The sequence below is a fragment of the Lontra canadensis genome, unplaced genomic scaffold (assembly GCF_010015895.1).
Source record: "Lontra canadensis isolate GAN:19392208 unplaced genomic scaffold, GSC_riverotter_1.0 scaffold1, whole genome shotgun sequence".
NCBI lineage: Eukaryota > Metazoa > Chordata > Mammalia > Carnivora > Mustelidae > Lontra > Lontra canadensis.
The window spans coordinates 71,417,939-71,426,516 of record NW_022630995.1 but is presented as its reverse complement, the minus strand read 5'-3'; positions in this window follow the sequence as shown (position 1 = coordinate 71,426,516).

Genomic DNA, 8,578 nt, shown 5'->3' with positions numbered 1-8,578 from the left:
TTTTTGAAGACAATGTGCTCAGCGAGAAGACCACATCTCCCTACGGACAGGTGTAGAAATGACTGGTGGGATATACATGGACATTTTTGGAAGTCCTTTTAGGAAAGCTCTTTAAAATAAGAACAAATAGCTGGTGTGGTCCTTTGTTTTTCTTCTGCTGCTTGCTGCCTACAATGTGTACGTGATAGTTCCAACAGCCCTATTTTTTTTTTAAGATTTTGTTTATTTGTCAGAGAGAGAGCACACACACACAAGCAGGGGGAGCGGCAGACAGAGGGAGAAGCAGGCTCCCTGCTGAAAAGGGAGCCCAATGCGGGGCTCCATCCTAGAGTCCTGGGATCAAGCCCTGAGCCAAAGGCAGACGCTTAACTAACTGAGCCACCCAGGCGCCCCTCAACAGCCCTATCTTGTACAATGAGGTAAGCTGAAGGATGGAAACTCTGTACAGTAGATGATAGAGCAGAAAAATATAAGGAATTTTTGCAGGATTCCTTTTTCTTCAGTACCTGTGGTTCTTGTCACGCCACTTCAAGGATTGAAGGGGTAGACCAGACAGAGTGGTAGGCAGCAAAGCAAGGTTTATAGAGTGATAATACAAAGCTCCTGAAGAGGAAGGGAACCCAAGAGTGCAGCCACTGACAGTTTCTAAGTCTAGCGGGTTATTATGGGCTTGTTAGTGTGTTGTTTTAATCTGACTAAACCTCTGCGTGCCTGTCACCCAATGAGGTCTTTGTCACCCACCTATGACGTAGGAAAGGGTCGAGGGCTCCTTCCAGGCTGGTGTAAAATCCTTTTAAGGGTGGTTTCCTCTTAGGGTAGGGGCCCCTTGTCCCTGCTTGCCTTCCTTCTGGTTATCCATCAGAATCAGAAGCTCTGGTGATGTGAAGAGGTAAAAGGAGATTTCAAAACGGGTTGAGCAAGCCTACTAAGAGTTTCTTTTAATTCGGGTCAGGAGGCCATAAGGGAGGAGTTTATGCACTTCCTCATCAGAGAAACCATGAACTTTTTGCCAGCAGCAGGCCTCCTGCCTGGACTTAACTCTGTCCTCACCAGGACACCTGAATCCTTCCTTTACATTTCTCACAATTTGGGGCAGCACAATTTGGGGACCACTTACCATCTCTCTTTTGCATACTAACCCAATCAATCCCAGTTAACCTAGTTTCAATCCCCGTTTTGCATCCAGATCCTAAATGAGAGCTGCATTCATGGCCTTTCATCTTAGTAACTCTGCCCCTTCCTTAAAAAAAAAAACTATATGTAGGGGCACCTGGGTGGCTCATTCTGTTAAGCATCTGCCTTTGGCTCAGGTCATGATCCCAGGGTCCTGGGATCAAGCCCTGTATCAGGCTGCCTCTACCTGCCATTCTTGTGCTCTCTGTCAAGTAAATAAATTCTGCCTACTTGTGCTCTCTGTCAAGTAAATAAATTTTTAAAAATCTTTAAAAATAAAAAAAAAATTTTTAAAGAAAAATAAATAAGGACAGGGGGACTCGTGTGGCTCAGTTGGTTAAGTGTCTGCCTTCGGCTCAGGTCCTGATATCTAAGTCCTGGGATCCAGCCCCAGGGCAGGTTCCCTGCTCAGTGGAGTCTACTTCTCCCGCTGCCTCTCCCCCTGCTCCATTTCTCGCTCACACTCTCTCTCTCTCTACATAAAATCCTTTTAAAAATAATAAATAAATAAAAATAAGGAGAAATCGACCACCTGACAGGAACACCTGTCAAGGAAACCCAACATACACCAATCATAGTCATCCAACTCAGCTTTAGCTAGCTCCAGCCACACCAGTGTCTCTGTATTGCCTGCTTTTGACCTCATTCCTCTTCTTGGGTCAAAATGGACTCCAACTGCTCCTGCTCCATCTGAGCTCCTGCACAGGCAAAGGGACAAATGTGCCCCCTGCAAACAGAGCTGCTGCTCCTGCTGCCCCGTGGGCTGTGCCAACTGTGCTTCGGGCTGCCTCTGCCAAGGAGGCATCGGCAAGTGCAGCTGTTGTGCCTGACGTGGGTGAGAACCCATTCCAGATGTAAACAGAGCAACATGTACAAACCTGCAGTTTTGAAACATTTTTCCATTTTACCCTGTTTGCTACATTCTTGTTTCTAAGAAACATGTGAATCATAATAAAAGTTGGTGAGTGAAAACAATAGTAAAATCCTTTGCTTTACGTTCTTATCTTTTAAAGAATAAGATGCGGGCTTCTTATTTCAAGCTATTGCTATTCATAAGAAAGAATATTGGATCCATAAATAGGAAGCAGGGAATACTAATAATTTCATACGGCATCAGTGGACCTTACTTCCACGAATAAGACCATGAAATACCTCTGGATGTTAGAACACAGGAATAAAGAGGAAATCTGATGATTCCTTGAGGCCAAGCAGGGTAAGAGATTAAAATCTAATTTCTGGTCATGGACTACTGCAAGAGTTTGAGTGTCCATTACGGAGTCAAAGAAAACAGGGAAAGATTTTTGAAATTTGCTTTTTTATTTAAAGCTGTGTAAGTCTGTCCTCCAAGAAGTAGAGGCCAAGAATAATTAACTGTGAAATCTAAACCGGCCACCCCCACAGTCTACAGTAACCTGATTTACTGTTCCAAGTCTTCATTAGCATAACTTTACTATCTCAGGATACTCTTGCCCAGGCAAAGGGCTTTACTGTTCATTCCAGAACTTGTTCGAAAGATCATCAACTCTGCAACAGAAAGCATCAACATTTTTCCTACCAACACTCTTCTCACTCCTGGTCTCCTAATCCTTCCCTTGCCATTTCCACCAATCCTAAATCACAGTCATATCACAGTTTGTACCTAATAGCCTCGTTGACAGTCCTACTTTAAACCAAACTTCCAAAATCTCCCTAAAAACAGGGCTCGCCCTTCCCGCTTTGAGACACAACAAAGCTCTGTTGAGATGGTAATTCTCCTGTGCGAGACAGTGAATAATAAACTCAGTTTTATCTTGTTGGTGATATTTGGGAACAGGCATTTAATACATGCAAAAGTTCTGTCAGGGCAAGGTCTGTGAAGGAAACCGGAAGGACCTGGAGGAGGCTGAGAGAGCTGCCACCCTGCAGAAGGTCTGAGGCAGCATACAGGTAACTCCGGAAGGGAGGAAAAGGAAAAAGGAACGTTAGATGGCAATGCAGTTCTCAGAGAATCTGCTAAAGCCAGTGTGGGGTTACCGAGCCAATTCAATTACTTCTCAAAGTAGTCCTACATTTTGCAGGAACCCGACTGCCTTGGTGCCCCTGGCAAGCTCAGTACCCATCAGCTGCACTGTGGGAAGCAAGACCCCAGCACCACAGCATTGATGGAGGTCAGAGCAATCACACCTTTGCAGTCACAGCAGATATAAGAAAACACATTCTCCTGACTCAGGATGCCTGATGATTCCAGTCTCTGAAAAGACAACTTATAAAAATGTGACCTTCTGAGAAAAAAACATATAACAAATGAAAAAACTCCAAAGGAGTCTAACATAGATTTTTGAGTGAATATATTAGCTATAAAAAAATCTAGTCAAAGCAACTGGGATTTTTTTGCATTTTCAAATATGCTCAAAACATTATCAGTTATTAAATTCAGTTTATTGGGGCATGTGGGTGGACTCGGTCGTTTAAGTATCTGAATCTTGATCTGGGCTCAGGTCTTATCTCCAGGTTGTGAGTTCAAGCCCTGCGTTGGCCTCCATGTTGGGTATGGAGCCTACTTAAAAATAAACTTAGTTTACTAATTCAGTTATTAAAAACTAAAGAATAGGGCTCCTGGGTGGCTCAGCGGGTTAAAGCCTCTGCCTTCGCCTCGGGTCATGATCCCAGGGTCCTGGGATCAGGCCCCACCCCCGCATCAGGCTCTCTGCACAGTAGGGATCCTGCTTCCTCCTCTGTCTCTGCCTGCCTCTCTGCCTACTTGTGATCTCTGTCAAATAAATAAATAAAACCTTTAAAAATTTAAAAAAAAAAACCTAAAGAAAAACTTACAGTAATGGAATCTGAGAGTTCTTACTACTTTGTTTCATTTTGTTTGACTACTCATCAACGGATATATTTCCAGTCTCTGACAGTGCTATGGGCTGAATTGTGTCCCCCAAAATTCATAGGCTGAAGCCATAACCACCAACATCACTCTATTTGGAGATAAAGCCTTTAGGAAAGTAATTAAGGTTAAACTGATGAAGGATAGTTGGAAGGTGGGCAGGCAGGGACAAGGGGCCCCCATCCTAAGAGGACTCCACCTGTAAAAGGATTTTACACCAGCCTGGAAGGAGCCCTCCACCCTTTTTCCCTATGATAGGTGACACAAATCTGATTAAATGACAGGCGCAGGGAAGGTTAATCAGATTAAAACAGTCAGCCACAAAGCCCATAAAAACCCCTAGACTTGGAAAATCTGGTGGCAAACCCCTCTCTCCTTGGGAACCTTGTACTATCACTTTGCTCTATCACTTTGCTATCATTCAATAAACCTTGCTTGGCTGCCCACCACTGTCTGGTCTACCTCTTCATTCTTTGAAGCGGCGTGACCAAGAACTGCGGGCACTGATGGAGAAAAAATCCTATAACAAAATGAGGTCATAAAGGTTGCACCCTAATCCAAAAAGACTGGTGGCCTTATAAGACGCAGAAGAGAGGACGCTTGGCCAGTTCAGTTGATAGAGCATGTGACTCTTGATCTTGGGGTTGTGAGTTTGAGGCCCACGTTGGGCATACAGATTACTTAAAAAAAAAAAAGAGGAAGAAAGATTTCCCCTGCCCTCCAGCCTCCAAGTGTGCTCTTATGTAGCTTCACTTCAGACAGCTGATGTTAATAGACAGAGATAATAACAGAACTGCTGGGCAAACAGGGCTAAGCAGAGAGTCTCAATAGTTTTTCACGTACAGTGTCTCCTGTGTTTACTGGGCACCTTCTCCTCAACTTATATTTTGAGGCTGCTCCAATCTTTTTTTTTTTTTTTTGAGGCTGCTCCAATCTTAAGAGAAAAAGAAAACTCACGTGGTGCTTTATCCCATTGTTTTTTATAGGTCTCCTGCCTTCCAGTCCCATTAATCAGCCATCTGAATTCTTCCACCATGACCACGCCTACCTAACTGTAAAAGTCAATGGATTCAGTCCCCACCTTGATCTCTTGGGAGCATTCATCATTGCTACACCCATCTAGAAGCTTTCTGTCCCCCTACCTCTATGACACCAATCTCTCCTTGTTCTCTTCTGACCAAGTTTCAAGTCCTTCTCCCTTCTACCAATCTTTAAAGGTACTTGTCTCACAGGGTTTTCTTTCTCTCTTTCTTTTAAGATTGCATTTATTTGTCAGAGAGCGCGCACAAGCAGGGGGACCTACAGGCTGAGGAAGAAGCAGGCTCCCCGCTGAGCAAGAAGCCTGTTGTGAGACTTGATCCCAGGACCCGGGTTGGGATCGTGACCTAAGCCAAAGGCAGCTTGCTTCACTGACTGAGCCACCCAGGCTTCCTGCTTCACAGGGATTTCATCCTTAGTGCTTTTCTTATCTCACTCAAAAGTCTTTTCGTGAGTGACCTCACTAGCCATGGCTTCAACTCTGGAGCTCTTGAAAGTGTTTGGCCCTGACCCTGTTATGGACTCCAAGTCCCTAGTTTTTATTTGTCTACAAAGTCACTCCACCTAGGTGTTCAGGAGCACTGCACAATTAAGTGTTCTGACCTTAACTCAGTGCTTGAGAGGAGCATTTCCACCTGTTTTCCTTATCTGGCGCTGTTATCCACTACCTAAGTCACACCTAGACTCTGTCTTCTCCCTCGACCTTTAATCTGTCCCTCAACCCTGTGGTTTCTCTTTCATACTTCGTAAACCCTTCTCTTTTCCACCATCACTGGCCCTAATTTATTTGCTGAAAGTGGAAGAGAGATGTCCATCAGAATCACCTGTGTAGTTCAAAAAAAAAAAAAAAAAAAGATTCATAAATAAGCATGCTTGCACTCCCCCTCCTCCCGAGATTCCAAACCAGCATATGCTCTTTTTCGCCTGCACTGTTCGATTCTTCCCAGGTCTCCCGTCCACCTTCCACACTGTTGACAGGATGGTCTCTCAAAACACAACCTTAATAGTGCAAACTATCTGCTTCTTTTTTTAGCGGTTCTTCAGAACCCTCAGGATAAAGTCCAAACTCTTCTGAAAACCCTTCACACTTTGGTTCTTGCTCACAGCCTTCCACCTCATCTCCTGGCCCTCCCTTCTGGGCACTCTGCACTCAAGCCTTATCAAAGTGTGGTACTTTCTGTTCCTGGAGCATCCCTCCTTTCTTTGCCTTGCTGTTTTCAGTGGATATCATCCCTCATCCCTTCCTGCTTAGAAGTCACTGTGTTCCAGATGCCTCTTCTGTCTTTTCCAGGCAATTAGGCATTTTCTGTGTTTCCACGGTATCTTGTTCATATCATAATCCTATATTTATTATCGGATAATTATATTTGGTTTTACACAATGTCTCACCCACTAAACTGTGAACAGACTGTTCAGTTCATTATTGTGTGCCATAATGTAGAGCCTGCACATAATACGTACTCAACAAATGTTTACTTGAATGGATTTTTGAAGCAAGTTTTATGTTTTTCTGATTGCTTAAAGTGTACAGTGTTTAATGTGTCATAAAAATAATAGTACTGACCCATTCTCAGGATAGAATTGTCCTTTGAAATCCTTTTAATGGTGACAGTTTATATTTGAACAGTATTTTTAACTTTTCAAAGCACTTTTCCCCTAACACATTTATTATGAGTATTTCCAAACATAGGGGGAAATAACAGTGAACACTCACATACCCATCACCTAAATTCTAATTTGACATTTTGTTGTACTTGCAAAACACTTTTTATGAGCTAATTTTATTATCACCCTTTATTTTATGTAATGACTAAAGTATGGTTCTATGTTTTATAGATAAGGAAACTGAGACCAAGAGGGCTTAATGACGGGTGCCTGGGTGGCTCAATGGGTTGAGCCTCTGCCTTCGGCTCAGATCATGATCTCAGGGTCCTGGGATCTGGCCCTGCTTCTGGCTCTCTGCTCAGCAGGGAGCCTGCTTCCCCCTCTCTCTCTGCCTGTCTCTCTGCCTACTTGTGATCTCTGTCAAATAAATAAATAAAATAAAATAAAAAGAGGGCTTAATGACTTGTTAAGGAGATTATCTCCTAGAGTTGCAATCAACTTGTGCCAGCTGACTCATCCATACTCTCTGAGTATTGGATATATAATCAGGGTCTGAAAAATATTTTTAATATTCTTGCTAATGAAAAGCTTCCAATGCCACAAGATAAGAGAATCAGCAAAATCATGGGAAAACCAACAAGAAAACATTTCTAACTCATAGGTCATCCAAAGAGGAATCCAGTCTTGGGCCACCCTCTCCCTCACTCTACCTCCATTCCTGGTTAGTCATTTCCTACCCGATGGGAGATGTTTCTTCCATCCATACTTTTCCAGTACTAGATACAGATCTGGAATATCTTTCTTCTCAGCTGGTCTACTGTCTCCTGCCTTTTCATGTGCCAGAGACACATGATCTCCAATTAAAACACAACCCTGATCATATCTTTGTGTAGCTCACAAAACTTCAATAAGTCACCTTTCCTACCAAATTAAGTCTGGTATAATCTCTGCCATCCGCACCATAACCTATCTAAGCGTCTGTCTTCTTACTCGTTAGCTTCCATCCTACATAACTAAGAATTGTCCCCCCCCCCCAACACACACACCCAGGGCTTTCTTATTTTCTTTCTTCTTGTATAAATAACCACCACTCCCCTCCCAAATTCCAGGTGTGTTAAATTCTAGACCTCCTAGTCATGGCCCAACTCAAATGCCAATTCTAATATACTTTTGAGAATCCTCAAGACTTTTTTATTTCCTCTAAACAACATTTTTTTTTAATTTCCAATTTTATCTTTTTCTTTTTTCCGCAAGCCTGTTATGACTTCTAATGCCAAGCTTGTGGCTCTTGTGGCACTAATTTTAATCTACCTCTAATTTTAATCTACCTCGTAGAGCTTTATCGTCTGATTTCTCTTGCTACCTTTTGCCCCCTTTGCTGGAGTATAACACCACTGAGGAAGGGAACATTGTCATAGTCATCATGGCCCTTGCACACAGTTGGTGCTTTATATGCTTAATCTATTTAATTTCACTTAACGCAACCTGTGTTTCCGAAGGGGTGGGGTGGATGCCTTTTTCTGTATTCACACTTACATACACACTCACACACTGATACGGTCTTCCACCTGGACACACACGTGTCCCTAGGGCCACAGCCCTGAACGGTCTCGGGACACTCAGCCTGTGGGCGCTTCCATTCCAGCTAGCCGAAGGGGAGGCTGCATTTCTATAAAACACTCTAACAGATAGTTATTACTTTAGAACTCCTACAGCCTCCACCCTACAAAGAATTTAAGATCTTCTTCCTGTCAAAATGATATCACCCTGAGTCCGGGAACCCCAGCCTGGTCGCGCCAGGGTCCGGTCCCACTGATCCCCCCTCCTGGTCTCGCTTGGTCGTGCCCGCTTTGTCAGCGCGCGGCGCTCGCGGGTTACCCTGTAGCTCTCGCCAGC